Here is a 16,369-nt window from a genome sequence, read left to right as displayed (position 1 = left end):
GAAATCTGAACAGGCTAGGGACAAAACGGATTGCATGTGTCATCAAATGGTATCACAGTCAGCAGAAGGTCCACTTTACATATCCCATCCATTTCAACTGTGATACCAAGAGAACAGGACCTGCTAAGAAAGATCTGCAGGGAGGAAAGTTTTCAGAATACAAAGACCCTTCTAGGTCCCTGATTCATATTTGTTATCCGATACTTGGCAGCTCGCATCTCTGTGGGCGATATTTGAATACCATACCATTTGGGGAATGACTGGATACAGTAAGACCAGAAATGGTCAGTGAAACTGTCTTTAGACTATCTCAAATCCAGCCAGAAGGTCCAGTTAATATCTCCTGACTACTGTATGACTTATTTTTAAACAATCATCATTAAGACTATTATTTGCACTGTAGCAGATGTTGTACAAACAGGGCAAAGCAACAGGGGAGCCCAGTGTAAGGGAAGGTGAATACCACTAATTTGAGTTAACAGGTACCTGAACAGGCTCTGAACAAGAAAATAAGGCACAAAATGGCACACCAGTAGCACCAGAAGCAGCAGGTTACTATGTCCATGCTTTGCCAGTCCAGTGGCCACCACTTACCTGCCAATTATACAAGATCCAACCCAAGTTTATCACTGTCAACATGAGTCACCGCAACACTGAATCATTACACTCCTTGCCCCTCTCCACACCACCACCAGTCACCTGTGTCTTAGTTCCCTTCAGAAACTACACTTTCCTACGCTGCCAATTGGAGTTAGTTGGAAAAAAATATATTTCTCCACTGAAAAATAAATTGTTTCCATTAAAGATCTAACCTGCACATCTTTCTTTCATTTCTGAGATACAGCTTGTCCAAAGAAAAAAATTAAAAGATGTTGAAGGAAATGTTAAACTGATTTCTTTCCACTTTATTTAGTTGAACATGATCTGATCGGGAAAAAGATGCCGATCTGCTAGCAAGGCCATGTATGCATTGGCTGCTGTAAGCCAAATTTCCAATCCCGTTGAGGAACACAAGAGAAAAGAGGCTGACCTTATCCCACTTGCCACAGCTCTTTGCCATTGCGATGGCATGTTTAGCCTGCAGCCATCCCAGGGCAGGAAAAACACACCAAGCTAACCTGGGTACTAGAAATGTGCCAACCCCAAACTCGGGGTAGGCTGGTTTATCCAGGAGCTAAGGTGTACGTCTGTGACTGCCACAGACACACCTTTAACCCCTGTCTGTGTAAGTGCGTTGCTTTACATGGATGCTTTCTGTTGATAGCCTCACTGGTGTACGTTCTTCTAAAGCCTTTAATGAAATAACATTCAACCTTTCCAAGAGAAGAAAGAAAAACTCCCATCTTTTCCTATTACAACAGTAGTAAAAGGGACCCAACAAGGTCACATAGTCCAGCCCCACCACCACCACCCCGGGCAGAAACAACTAAATTTAAACCATCTATCACAGGAACTGCTTACTATACTTTTCTTGTCTGCTCACACATTCTTTTCGAACCAACCTTAACCTTTCTCTTTCAATTAAAAGAGGATGGATGATATCTTTCTTGCTCAACAGACTTCCTGCTGTTTCTCTCTTTCTATGTGTTGTTTTTGCTGGATGTTTTTCAAAGTAAAATGCCCTTCATAGAAATCTGGGCACCTTGTTGTCAGAGCTAAAACTGCTGTCGGAGTGCGCTATTGACTAATGTAGACTGGGATTGATGTCACTTTTGTGAGAAAAGCAAATGCTTGCAGGAAAAGAATGGGAATATATATTATTGTGGGCATTGAGATATGCATTATGGAGACAATATGTTTTCTGCTTCTTATCTGATAATTTCCTTGATTTTCTGGGACAGATTCTCAGCTTCTATAAACACTATTTCAAGCAGGATTGACTCATGCCAGTTATGCGAAGCAATAAACTGACGCTTGGTCTTGACAGACAGTGTACTTGAATTCACAGTATTTCTCTGTGGCTCCAGCTGCACTCTACGCAATGGTGTTTACCAAGAAAAAATATAAACCTGTGGGAAAACACAGATTTGTTTGTAATAAGCACTACTGAGAAAACAGCCAGTAGCCCTTTTTGGAAATAGAGATTTTCCTTAAAACATGCTATGGCTCAAAGGTATATTTTGGCCAAAATGCTATGCTCTGACGGAACACAGAAAAATACAGACCACAAAAAATGAGCTTTGATCAACAAATGTAGCATAAACACAGTTATCACATAATTATGTCTGTGCCATTCTCTGCTGCAAAGATTGTAGAGTTGAGGAAAGCCCTGGAATAGTAAGGGCACGAATACAAAATAGCCATTTTCTCATATTTCAAGCGATGCAGAAAGAAGTAACAGTCTATCCATTTTCGCTGTGCAGTTTTTTAGTGTTCCTGAGCAGGGTCTGGATGCTAAACACTTAATAAAAGAAAAAAAAAAAAAAAAAAAAAAGGAAAATAAAGGAAGTGTCCTGCCTGTTTTCTCCTTGTATGTATTAAACTAATTACTCTGCTTTAACAAGGGGAACTTTGTTCTCATAATTTCCAAGTTTCATTCCAGCCCCTGCAGCTAATCATGACCACGGTTGCTGATAATGAGTAGTAAATTGTTATAGTCCTCAGAGCCTGATAGGTACATTCCAGCCTGCATCATGTAGCCCTGCTTCTCTATACGTTATTGTTCACAGATGGTAGCTGTCAAACTCTGTCAACTTCATATACACATTCAGAGAGTCACATCCGCATTCCTGGAATTTATGACTGCACAGCCCTCACCTTCTAAGGCCCTTAATTCAATAACATGTCACGTCCCTTCAGTCTCACCCCGCTTTAAAATACTTTCACCCACTTACAGGCCTTCCATTTGGAAAAAAAACCTACTGAGTTATTACAATGTAAATATTTTAATAGAATAGGGGGGAAAAGCCTATCTGGCTTTAAACAGCCCCATTATTACGTTAAGATTGATGGTCAGGAGCTAATGGAGCATTTGCTTTAAAAGTTTATTTAACTATAAGGAAAGTGGATATAGATATGTGTATCTATTGACTGCCACATCACTGAGTCTTTGGGTAACAGTACATAATATAAAGAGATATTTGCAGGGGCTTCGTTGTCTAAAAGGTATTATTTAGTCCAACTTCATCAAATATTTAAACCCTAAGCAAAATAAAAGTAGGTATGAATAATTTCCATTTCATTATCAAAGCACTTATTTTGAAACGAATAAACATTAGACCTTGAAGATGGACACCTGAGGATGCTGCCACTAATAACATGAATGAAAAAGGAGAAATTCCTTCCTCTGCCCAGACTGAGAAAATGAAGTGCAAATGAGTAAACAAAGCAAGTAAAGCATAACAAGTCAATTAAAAGATAGATTTCTTTTTTCTGCCTAACAACGCAGAAATGTTACTAGTAACCCAGACAGGGGCCATACTTGCTACATGTAACCCCCCTTCCTCACTGGGCTCTTCTAGCCAAGATCCTGCAGGATCAGGAAAGAAAATCCATAGAAGCATCTTTCCAGAGCTTTTGCACTTTCAAACTGGCTTTGTCTCTAGTGGCTCTTTTATAACCTCTCTCCCTGGGACCATCTTCCAGAGAGGACTTGGGTAAAGCAAGCTGCAGTAGTGTCCTGTAAATGGACCGTGTCTCAGGGCTGGACATGAATCAGCCAAAGCTCTGAGCTGGATCTGCCCTTGCTTTTCCCATCTCTGAGTTTCTCAGAAAGACAGCAGGCCTTTAAAACTGAGGGAAGCTGGATTTTGCTAGGATGTGCACTATAAATACTTCTTAAAGAAAGAAAACTCACACCGCTCACGTATCAGAAATTAAAATGACTGCTACATAATTTTCCCCTGGCCCACTATGTCCTAAAGGACAGGTCTTTACTTAAAGGCTTGGGGTTCATTTTTTTTTTTTTAATTTCACCTCTTCCACAGATGAAAAACCCGCGAGCATCACCCTGCTGACGCCTGTGTGAGTGACGTGGCAGGAGTGCATGCCCTGAGAACCGCACACAGCCTTTCCCCACTAGCTCCGCAGCCACACTGGCTGTGTTAGAAAGTAAGGTAGCCTCATCCCTTGACCAAGCTGAACCGAGTTTTCCTCCGACATGTCTTTCAGGCTAAAGTAAGCCGGTTTGTGTTGATGAATAATGCAGCAGGACGTAGCTGGTCCTGGAGAAACACTTCACTTACATCCCCGCGCCCCCAGTAAGAGGAGAACTATGAGTAATCTGATAGGGGTTACTCTGAAACGCAGTTGCAATACTGGAGTCTCCCTTCCCTCATTAACCTTTTTAAAAGAACCCTAAGACTCTCACCAGCGTCCCTGGTGGGAACTGGTGTCACCATTAAGGGCACGCAGCACACACGCTATGTCACATTTATGGCCACCTCCTCTGCTGCTGACATCACTGTGAACCCATTGTTGCAGCAGTGATGTATAAGCCAGATGAAAGGTTTGTGAGGCTATAATTTATCCAGAGCTGGATGTTCTGAGACCACAGCAGTAGTGACCTCAAGATCATGTCACAGTGGGACTCCTTTATAGGTTCCCCACACACAAGAGAGCATCCTGCCAAGGTGGAGATGCAGCCTGGGTCAGAGGCTGGCTCTTGCGAAATCTTGGGAATAATAGTCTGAAAACAGCATGTTCTGTTGTCTCCCTTCACCTCCCGTGAAAGGGTAACAATTAAATCATCGCAAAACGCAGCAAAGGATACTTCAGTACTGGCAACAAGCAAGCTAAAAATGGTCAGGGATTTAACTCGAGTTGTGATTTTAAGCCTACACATTCTCAAAGAAAGTGTGAGAGTAAGACACCCGGGAATGTACACACACACACAAAAAAAAAAAAAGGCAAAAATGCATCCACCCCATTAGTAAAACATTAACAAGGTGAGGAATGTTTTGATAGTCTGTGATTTCTGAGATTTTAGTCTGGTTCCCTCGCTGCCACAGATCTTCTCTATAACTGGGTAGATTGTGTGCAGCCTCACTCGACCACAGAGAAGATAAATAGATTCAAGACTCCAAAACTACTCAGATGTCACAGTAAAAGTGGCTGCAAAAGGGGCTGCATTATCACACGTCTGGACTTGAGTCAGGAAAACATCTTGAGTCAGGAAAGCTCTTCAAGTCACTGGGAGATATGGATTACTCACGGTGACACTGCCCCAGTGCTCTGTTGTTTGTCTCTTTGGAGAGCAGAAGCAGAAGGTTGTATGAAAGCCATTCGGTAAGAGCTTATCTGTTTTTAAGATATTGGAAGGGGGGAAAAGCAATTTATAGGCTGTGATTTTAAAAAGGTTCCTATGTATAGGTTTTTGCCATCTCAAGACAATGTCTCAGCCTGGTCTGCGTATTCTCTAGTGCTGCAGGGTATAAAAGAAAGGAGCATTACACTACACACAACCTGCTAACAGCCACACCATCCTGTGAAACCCATCAGCTGGGCCCATTCTGGCTCGTACTCCGTTCTGATTTCTTGATAACTGTTCAGCTAGAAGTATATGGGATGTCTGAGAAGAATAACCTCAAGGAATAATCTAGTCTTCCTAGAAATACCTGTCTTGATCCTCCCGTTGTCTAAATGAAGGGAAACACGGATACCAATTACCCTTCTAGGTGCTGCTCTGTCACCTGTAACATTTGATGAAGATCCATGGTATAACAGGGAGTGGGAAGAGCAGCAGAGAGTGATCAAGTCCCACTGAAGCATATGGGCCAAACTAGTGGTCCATGTGATCCTACAGTGACCTGTATTTGGGTGAGAAAAGTACTTCTCTCCTGCTATTAGTATGTTTTATTTGAATAGCTTACCGAAATGCAGACTGCCCAACCACAAGCGTGTGCAGAATTTAGCAGAACGTGGCTTGGATCTTAGCTGATAATTTAAGTGTTAATATATGACAAGTAATTACAATTAATATTCAAAAGGAAGTGCTAGAAAAAACAATTACTTGTGAAGGAATGGCTATAATTGTTTCCTAAATTTAAAAAAGGGGGAAACTATAATTTGGTCATACCTACGAGAAGAGTTGCAGGTTACAGAGAAAAAAAACAATCTAATAATTGTAAGATTGCCTGGATTTTGATCTGCAAACTTTCTCCACTGTTGCAGGATCTGAACCAAATCCAAGTGTTTGAAAGCCCCTGAAATTTTGCTCTTTTCAAAATACAAATCTAATCCATTCCAACTCTATGCACTGCTTGTTACAAACAAAAAGCGTTTTTTTTTTTCCTGTTTATATATTGGTTACAGCTTAACTGGGGATACAGTGGAGCCACTGTGCTGGCGACTCGCTGCTGATCTACAGCACATTCCTTCAGGTGCCAATTAGAGCGGGCTTATCGGGAAGCTTTGTGCAGGTGCACCGGGAGCGCGCCGCTCTGGCAGCAGGCTGGGGAGCGTTCTTCTGCTGAAACATCAGGGCTGAATTGTGCAGCAGTCATAGAGGAACACACACAACACAGAGGATTCCTGATCCAAAGTCCGCAAATAATAGTAAAAAGCCTTTTCTAACATGAACAGAAGTGCTTTTGCAAGCCAGGTTTTTGCTTCACCTTGCCAAGAGACTTAAATAGAAACATTCCTGTGCGGAGCGAGCCCATGTGAAAAATACACAATGGAATTGGTAAACAATGAAACAATTTACAACCAGCTTGTAAAAAGTTCAACAGGTACGTGTTTTTAAAAATATGTAAGGTTCTTGTACTATACTGCTTATTTTCAAAGGGTTCTGCCCCTTGAGCAGCAGGATTATGGGTTTCCCTGTCTCACCAGGTGAAGAGAAGGGATGAAGGTGAGCAGCAGGAAGAAGATCTGGCAGGGGCATGAAACATTAAGAGAATTTAACTCAGTCTGCTACTCACCTTCCCTTCTCTGCTGCAGCCTTGCACAAGCTGGAGAAGATGTTGATGGAGGTGAAGTATCATGTTAAAAGGCCAGGACTGTGGAAACGCCCCCAGAGACAGCTCTGGGAAGGGAGATGGGGGGGCAGAGGGGGTTACCTGCCAGATAAGGAGGAGCTGCACAAAGAACCGGTTTGATGTGAGGAGGCGCAGGAAGCCTGGAATTTGATTGCTCTAACAGCAAGAGTTTCAGAACATACTTGTTTGACCATTCTGATCTTGATTACCTTATCAATGTGAAGATGATTCAAGTATAAATTAATTACTCTTTAACAGTTGAATAAGGTATTTCAGATGTACTGTGGGACTTCCCATATTTTTAATAAACATATAAATTAGATTGCTTGGTTCATAGAAAGGCACGAGTACAGGAAGATACACGTGGTGCTACTACCTCCTCTGGGAAGCACAGGGTCAAGAAATATCTACATATAATCAAGCAAGTGAACACCGTGTGTTGATCTTTGCTCTCTAGTAGAAGGGGTTTTGTTACTGTCCACTGTCCTCACAGCAAAAAATTGAGAGATTACCAGCACAAACTGGTAGCCATCGGATTCAGCAGCAACTCCTCTGTTAAATCTAGTGCTGACTCATAAAGCCAGCTGTCCTTTGTGGCTCTTGCATTAGATGAAGGATGGGACCTTTTCCCTCCCCTTTATCCCAGTCATCCTGTGCCACCGGATGAGAAAGCTCACGCTGTACTCGTTCTGGGAACAAAAAGAACGGTTCTTTTCTCTAGCACTGACAACCTGATACCACTCATAAGCCCTGCCAATTCCAATTAGGAACGTGGAAAAGGTACAAGAAGTTTAGGCAGCTTAACTGAATTGTCATGCTTATTGAAGAGGGGCTCTGGTACCCTGAATTTACATGCAGCCGGCGGAGCTGCTAAGCCCAAATAATCGATCACGGGGAACACAAATGAGGACCAGACGTGTTTCATTCAATTAAGTGTTCAGTAAGATTTTTGTCCTCCATCTCGGCATTCTAACAGCAAACGTACCCAGGTGTTATTTTTTTCAAATAGAATTGCAATTTGAATATCGCCAAGCCAATAAGATAGTTACCAGAATGGTCACGAGTATCCTTAAAAATAGCGCGAAATGACCTATTTTCTAGTAACAAAAGGCTTTGAAGGTATGCTTTTTTGACATCTTAAATTCAGTTATTTTTCTCTCTCGGTGTTCCAATATCAGATAAAAATCATCTTAAGAGTTACAGTATTGTGGTGTTACGTTCCCTGCTCTCATGCTGGAACAAGAAAGAAAGCTCGGTGGTGTTCTTCCCTTTTCCCTACTAAATGTTGCGTACATAGAAAAGAATAAGTAAGAGCGCAGACCAGTACAGTCTTGAATACCAGTGGTGAAAGATTATAGCCTAATGGTTTCAAAATCTCTTTTAAAATTATTCCCAGAACAAAATGTACCTGTATGCTTTCTCCCAGTATGCTGAGAGATTAGATGAGTACAAAACAGTGTATGGGCTGCCTGTCTCCATAATAAAAGAACCACCAGGCTCTGCCATAAATCTGCAGTAATTCTAAAATGAGAGTTATATCGTTATTACTACTTAGCAAATGTCTCAGCTATTAGGTTTTTTTCAGTTACAAAATAAAGGCAAAAAGGAGAAAGCCACTAGTCTTTTCTCCACTCCCATCTTACCAAATCCACATTATTTCAGTGCTGATTGTTAAGCCCTAGTTGTTTTTAACAGTGTGTTTGGATCCTACGTGGCCTCATGGACACCTTGGTGCAAGCCTCTGGATAATTTTCTTCTCTTTTCCCCTTGCTTTCTGTAAGTTTCAGATTTTCAAAACAGAAAAAAATGAAGCCTAGGTCTCAAAAATAAAATTTTATAATAATTTAGAATAATCTGTGGTTTTTTCCCCTTAGTTGATGATACAATGCAGTGGTTTTGCTTTTCAAGGGTATGCTCCAGCATTTTGCCACTTGCTCTATTTTAGCTTTTCCTCCTTTCAAGCCAACCAGTGATGTAAGCGTTGCAACTTGAACAAGGCAGGGTCCCTGCCTTATACAAAATATCCTGCATTTAATACACTAACATTGCCTTCACAAAACAAAAAGCCTTTTCGTTACAATTCATTAGGTTTCAAAAACCTATATATGACACTTCACTAGAATTTTACCTTCTCTGGGACTTATGGAAGTTTATTTCGTGTTAAATAGTGACTCGATCTCTAGAGCTGTATTTTAGGAAAGAAAATTCAAGCAGGGAGTTTAGTATTACACAGGACTAGGTCAGGTTCTTAAAAGAACTGTATCGTGACTAACAAAAACAATTTCCTCAAATCAAACTCCTGTCTATTAAAATACTTTATATTTGCAAGACAGCTTATATTGTGCAATGGCTCTATTTGACGACACATGGGGCACAGACTAAGGTTTCTTGAAAGACAGTCTACAAATACATTTGTGCGGTTTATATTTCACTTGGTACCTATAGGATAATAAATTAATTTTCCTCTTGGCTTCGTGATATAAGTATGGAATTACATTATCAACAGTTTCAGTGTGGCCAATCCAATTTACTTGGCTTAACAAAGCACGCCCTGCCTCCTGAAGAGATTAAGGAATACCAATGGCTTTGTTTTTAGTAACCAACAGTGGGATTTTCAAACTATTCAGCACTGGCCAAATTTTGCTCTATTGACATCAACATTAAAACTCTAATTTCAGAAAGATTGGAAAGAATCCAGTCCTGGCTACTTCTGAAAAACCCTACCCTAAAAATCTTTATTTTCAATTACTTCAAAACATGCAATTTATTGAATCTAGCATGACAAATTCTGCCAAAGTGTATCTGAAATGCAACTGGGAATATAAGCAAACAGATGATCCATGTGATATTCTAACTTGGAGTTTTAAAATCTGACAAGTGAAAATAATTTACTTGGAAGGAAAAAAATTCCTCTCCACCTCCTTTTCAATACATGAAATACTCACCCCTAATTTATTTTTCCTCAAGAAAATGGCAACAGTGTTTTGCACTACTGAATTTTACGCAAGACCCTCTCAAGCAATCCAGCTTGTACTCAAATCTCAAGGCAATAAAAACATATATAAACTATGTACAAAGTCTAAGAGAATAAAAACAAAGGCACTTAAATCACTCTCTATGACTACTTTAAAGATTCTGATTACAAATTGAAAGAAGCTTTTTTTCTCTTTGTCATCACACAAGCATACACAAAATATTGGGAAGATATTAAATAACCTTCTTAAGGCAGACCTGCCTAAAAACAGAAAGTGGTGAAACAGGAGTAATTCACCATCAAACTACAGAAGCCACAATGGAAGGAGAGATCACTTACATGGAAGAATAAACATTATTCTTAAAGTGAAAACCAAAGGTAGTACAGGAGAAACTGTATGACTCAAGCTAGAAACCTGTGACACCCTGATGAACAAGATCAAAGATGACTTCAGGTTAACAGCATGAAGATTAGTGAGAAACGTATAAATAACCCAACTTTATATAACCCCAAACCTTCAGACAGTGCCAGGGCACCTGGTAGCACAGCACAGAGCAGGAATGGTGAGGTAAGTTCCTGAGATAACAAAGAGGCAAGACTGAGGACAGGACCTTAATTCATTTTAGACATTAGGTTATGAATAGCAACCTCATAAAGATAACCAAGGTTTGGCAGAATGGAGGGCCTGACACTCATTGCTGAAGTAAACAAGCAGATTTTCACTTAATTTTGGTGAAACTGCCTGAAGACCTGCCCTACATTTGTACTAGAATGCCTGTCATCTACCGTACTGATTTACAGGTCCTTGTGACTTCCAGCTAAGTTTGCACGTCTCATTTTTGGAAGTTTTAAAGCTACCTAGGTTTGAGCAGCCTTTTCAAATTCTAATTGATAGGTCTCAAGCCAGAGAGAGCTGAGAGAGGAGCTCTTCTATCACACTAGTTTACATGCAATGACATCTCACTTAATAAAAAATGCAACAGTCTTCTAAAAATCCCACCATTCCACAATGGTAGTACTCTTATCTATATTTTCTTCCCTATAAATCAAGTCCTGTCCAAGGGTTACATGGGAGCTGTCAATAACAATGTACCAAATGCTATATCTGCTTACAATTCCTGACGTGACAGCATAGTAAGTAACTCATAGCACTGTGAAGCAGTTTGAGACACATGGATATTTAAGAGGGTATATAATGTATTCACTATTTTTCTTTACCTTTTTATTTAATATCCAAACCTTATATCCAAAAGTGGAGGGAGAGCACTCATCCAATAGCTGAAGCTGCATTCAGTTAATAGTCATTATTCTAGTCAAAAAGGAAAACCATCAGCCCCTCTCTAATAGCATAAATATAGATACTCAAGTTCTCAATGCTTTATGAATTCTTGGCACACTTTCTTTTTCCTAGAAATTTCCAAAGGAAGTGAACAAATAGTTCAAAGAAAGAGTTTATAAGAAATACAGACTACACAGTGTCTAGCACATAAGCCAGGTGGTGCTAACTTCATTATGGAATGATGGCAATGGCAGTAATTTTTCTCTTCCTTCTCACCTCTAAAATATGCCGCCTGTAGGCATGCAAGAAAAAAAAAAATAAAAGTTTTTGTAATTTTTAAGTATCAGCTTAATACTGTCAGAAATTGTAAGTATTAATCAGAGTTACACAGATAGGTACACGGCAGAGCTAATATTTTTCCATATCTTAAACTTTGTTTAGCCTGTCTAATTTTGTAATTCTTTCAAATGACAGACACATATCCCATAGCATTTATTACCAGCAGTTGCTTCTCCGTATTCTGTCAGTTTAAAATGTTTTTTTGTTTAGCATTTCTGAGAAACGGTAACAACAAAACTCAAATACTATAATAAATCTAGTGAGTGTTCATAAACTGGTTGAAGGGAAGAAGCCCCATGAGGAGAGAAAATCATGGCTACTGCAGAGGAAGATTGGAGCCTGAGGAGCCTGGGAAGAATGTGGCAATCTGAGAAACTTGGCGTAGAGCTTAATAGGACCATCCTATAGAAGTACCTTGAGATCTTTTTGCTTTGACTCACAGTAAATTGACACACTGCAGTCTCTTGTATTCAGTCGGGTGAGAACAGATGAAAACAACTTATTGTGAATCAAAACAGATACAGCAATAAAACAGAAGCTTGGAAGAAAAGCCAGAGGTACAGCACCCTGGTAGGAGTAAAAAAAAAAAAAAAAAAAAAAAAAAAAAAAAAAAAAACCACAAAAAAACCCACACACAAAAAGTCTGTTACTCATTTGTATAATTAGTTTCCTTTAACTAGCACATGTGGTAAAACAATGCTGGAGAAGAACCACAGCAGATGGAACCATCATTTCCCAGCTCAGATCAAGAGGGCAGACGGGACCTAGCTCAGATCAGTGACACTTCTCAGCCTTAACGTGACACAGGTGGGAATCAGACCCCGTTGCTATTACTTATCCAACACTAGGAAGAAGAAATGACCTATAGCTAAGGTACCCAAACCTGGGGTGCTCTCCCTGCAACAAAATGATATGAAAATACTGACCTGGCAGCATCTTTGTGATAGGGCCAAAAATAATTCATGCCCTGCCAACAACAACATACAAATGAGGAGCAGTGGACAACTGGGAGAATTGCAGCTGATATGCAGTTCCACAAAACATACTCATTATGCAGTATAAGAAGCAGCAATGGCTTGAATTTGGGAGGGACTTAATCTCGTCTTATAGTTCTTGGGGTTGCTTTTTAATAATTTTCACATTACTGTTACTATAAAAACACATCATCGAGTTAAAAAATTTTTATTGCACATATGAGTTCTATCATTATACCTATTTTTCTCTTTCCAGCTGTTCTTGGTAGCAGTATGTCTAGATGAAAATCACAGATCTCATGTAGAGCAGTAGAAGAGATTTTTTTATTTTCTTTTTTTATATATATATTTTCTACTGATTTCTTTTTATCTTTTATTTCTTTTTTTTGTTCACTTTTTTCTTTTATGCCACACAACAGAGGACAGAGAGGCCATAACCCATCTGCAAATTGGAACAGCAGCAGCAAGGTCTAAACCAGAAGTTTTGAGGAAATCCATGGGTATCTGGGAAAAAAAAATCATGGTATGTCACAGCATACCAGCAATTCTAAAAAGGTTGTGCCATACTGGACCTGAAATCAGTATCTTGAGTCTGGGTATGTGGGAGAGAACACATTATTTCTGAAAACAGACTGCATCCTTCTGGATGCTTTACTTGGCTTTATTCCCTTCTGGTTACTTTACCAATAAAGTATGTTGTATGTATTTTATGTTTACACTTCAGAAGAAAAAAAAATGAAGTGATGAACCTAATAGGATTCATTACTAAAATCCTGAGAACATTACAGTTAGCAATCTTTCCAACTAGCTTGCTGAGAAATTTTTCTATAGAGTTGCTATTTATTTTCTTTCACTTTCCAAACTGCATGAGGTAATTTTCTATTTTTAAGGCATAGATCATGATATAGCCAAATAGAAGCTGGGATTTCATCTTCCTATGTCATCTGTAACAAGACTCAGTGGCAGGAACACTAGTAAAACCCGAGCCAAAATCCTTTATCCAAATTACCTTCACGTAATCCCTTCACTTATCAGGAGAAAGTCTGAAAAACACTCTGAATCATAGGCCAGGTACCACCTCTGCTTTGGTGTGTAATACACCACTAAGAAGGAAATAAAATGACCTCGCCTGCTATAACGTTAGACAAACCAGAGATCTGCACGACCTGTGGTCTCCAAACTCAGGCAATGCTAAAAGCAGGAGCTCCCAGCATTTTTTCATGCCTGTGCTCTTCCCAGACTCTGCCTATTTGCAGTTCCTCCTGCTCATGATTTTAATAAAGTTCATTTAAGTTAAAATACATTCATTAGAATGTCTTGTGAATTAAATTAACTTTGTGTCTTACAGTACACACATACAATACAATCTGAGGGTTGCAAGTCATTGTTGTCAGCTTCTATACTTTTTTTTTTAACCTGAAAGAGGATGTATGTTTTCAGTATTATAGTGTTCAGCAGTTATGCATGGAGTCAAAGCTGTAGAACTTAAATATCAAAGCATGTGAGGAAATCTCTGATCTTTACATCAAAGTCCACTGAACAGAAAAGGCCCTCTTTGCAGCAATGAATGTCAGTGAAGGTCATGCAGCTTTTACCTTTATTTAGATAAGCAAAAGTATTGATGTGTGGAAAAATCCAGCGTGAGATGATGCATCTGAAACCAAGTGTAGAAAGTTTTAAGAACATGTGGTCTATATAGATCTGATATCTAGTGACCATGAAAAGAGGATTATTCCATCTCATAAACTGTAGTTTTGTAAGAAATGTCTGCCTGCATTGATCCAAATCAGGACGCATGGGATGCACCCTCATTGCTTCTTAGTGCATTCAGCCTGTATTCTCACCCTACTGCTATTTTGCTCTTTGAATGAACTCAAAAATCTTGAATATGACTGTAATGTTATGGGAAGGCAGGAGGAAAAATAAGGAAGATGCAGGCAACTGTCAACTCGAAAGAATAACTAGGACAACAAGTAGCTGTTATTACTTGAGTATTGCCTCCAAGCTTCCCACTGAAGATCAATAAGTGTGATTTATTAATGTAAGGCCACAAAGAGTAATAAACTTAACTTTAACATTAATTAATACCCGCATCCACACTTTACCTTCTTAAAAACAAAGCAGTACAAACCTTGGAGATCATAAATTTGTATTACTACTAAGTAGAAGTAGTCACACAAATTCTGATATTGCCAAGCTCCTCAGAAATAAAACTTTTGGGGAGTACCAAACTTGTGGTCCCCCAACAACTGTTCCCAATCCAAAAAAAAAAGGGGGGGAAGAATAAGCATTTTTTAATCTTGCCAGACCCTTGCACAGAACAGAAAACAATGTTGTTCCTTATAGCCCTGGGTACAGAAAATAATCCAGGGCTTAGACCATGTTACTCCCGATGTACATTTAATTCTTCAGATTTTTTATCTGCTTTTCCTTTGGTCATTGAATCTCATCAGTTGTAACAACTTACTAAAAGGAAGTGAAGTAGGAAATATCATGCTTTTCAACCGTCTGCTAGAACACAGAATAAATACATCAATACAAAAATATTCCACCTTCTGTCTGACAGTCTTCAGTCTTGCTGAACAAATTCAACACTCTTGCAGATTTAGTCAATAAGAAGCCAAGGCAGCATTCCTAAATTTGAATCAATAGCCAGAATAAGCAGAAATGTACAGATTAAAAGCTGTATTACAGTTTTCTTCCATCTTTATTTCCCCCAAAACTCATATAATCCCTGTTGTACAAACCATACATACGAACATTTATAAAATGACAGAATTTGGCTTAACTTCATTTAGCCCATGACAAAGCCAGTCAATATAAATCCGTGATGGTGTAAGCCAGCTAGTTAGCCCTTGACTATTCTCCAGCAAGCCTGACTATTTTTCTTCCATTAGTCTTCACTTTTCCAATGAGTAATAACAGGGAATATCACAATGTTATAACTTCGCTTAGAGGATAGCATTCATAGAAACGAGCTCTCTCTTAATGGACCACACAGCCCCAAGTGCACAGTCCCACAGGGTGGTGGTCAGGGTGAATGAGCTAATTTACAACAGTAAAGTTATCAGATTTAGACTTACTTCATATTCCAAGACTAATACTAATCCCCTTGTTTTGCTTCACTACTTTAACATGTTATATGATAAAATTAATAAGGTGAATAATGCCTGAACTGACATATTTATACGCCAAAAAGCCTAAAGATGGAATAGAAACAAGTCAAAGTTAATTGATAAGAGATTTCTTATTATAACCACTCATGAGAAGTCATAGAACAGAGTACTCTCATGTGACTTATCTTTCCAACCTGTGTTTCTTCAAAACGAGTCTTTGGCACAGAATAGTGGCCCCAACTGAGTGATAACAGTCAAATGCAAAAAGTCATAAGCCTTACAGACACATGAAATAATTTGATACTTCTTTGGCTTAAAATACAAACTCTACTTTGATTTTGTATTAAACCAGTTCTACAGAAAAAAAAGCTCTTCTCATTTTTAAAGAAAAATATTTTAAGATTGCCCAGTTCCCTGAAGAACAAGGTAGGTGAAACATTAAGTATTCACCATAGTCTCAAGTATATTTTTTTCATTCTTGCTCTTTTTCCAGATGTACTAAACCCAGCAAACTGAATCCATTTGTGCTGTATGAGACCAGAATATCAGATCATGTGTAGAATGGGTTCCCTCTCTCTTCATCAGCCTTTCTGACCAGATGTTTCAGAAGGACAGAACTGCCTCACACGCTTACCAAAAAAAATAAATAAATATATATATATGTGTGTGTGTGCATGGAAAATCTTATCTTCTGCAACGGAGGCTGAGAGAAAACAAAACTTCAGCTGTCAGCGATGGAAGGAAGTACATCCTAAAACATTTTTATA

This window comes from Numenius arquata, chromosome 10 (genome assembly GCF_964106895.1).
Source record: "Numenius arquata chromosome 10, bNumArq3.hap1.1, whole genome shotgun sequence".
In the NCBI taxonomy this organism is placed as follows: domain Eukaryota; kingdom Metazoa; phylum Chordata; class Aves; order Charadriiformes; family Scolopacidae; genus Numenius; species Numenius arquata.
This window is presented reverse-complemented; position numbering follows the sequence as displayed.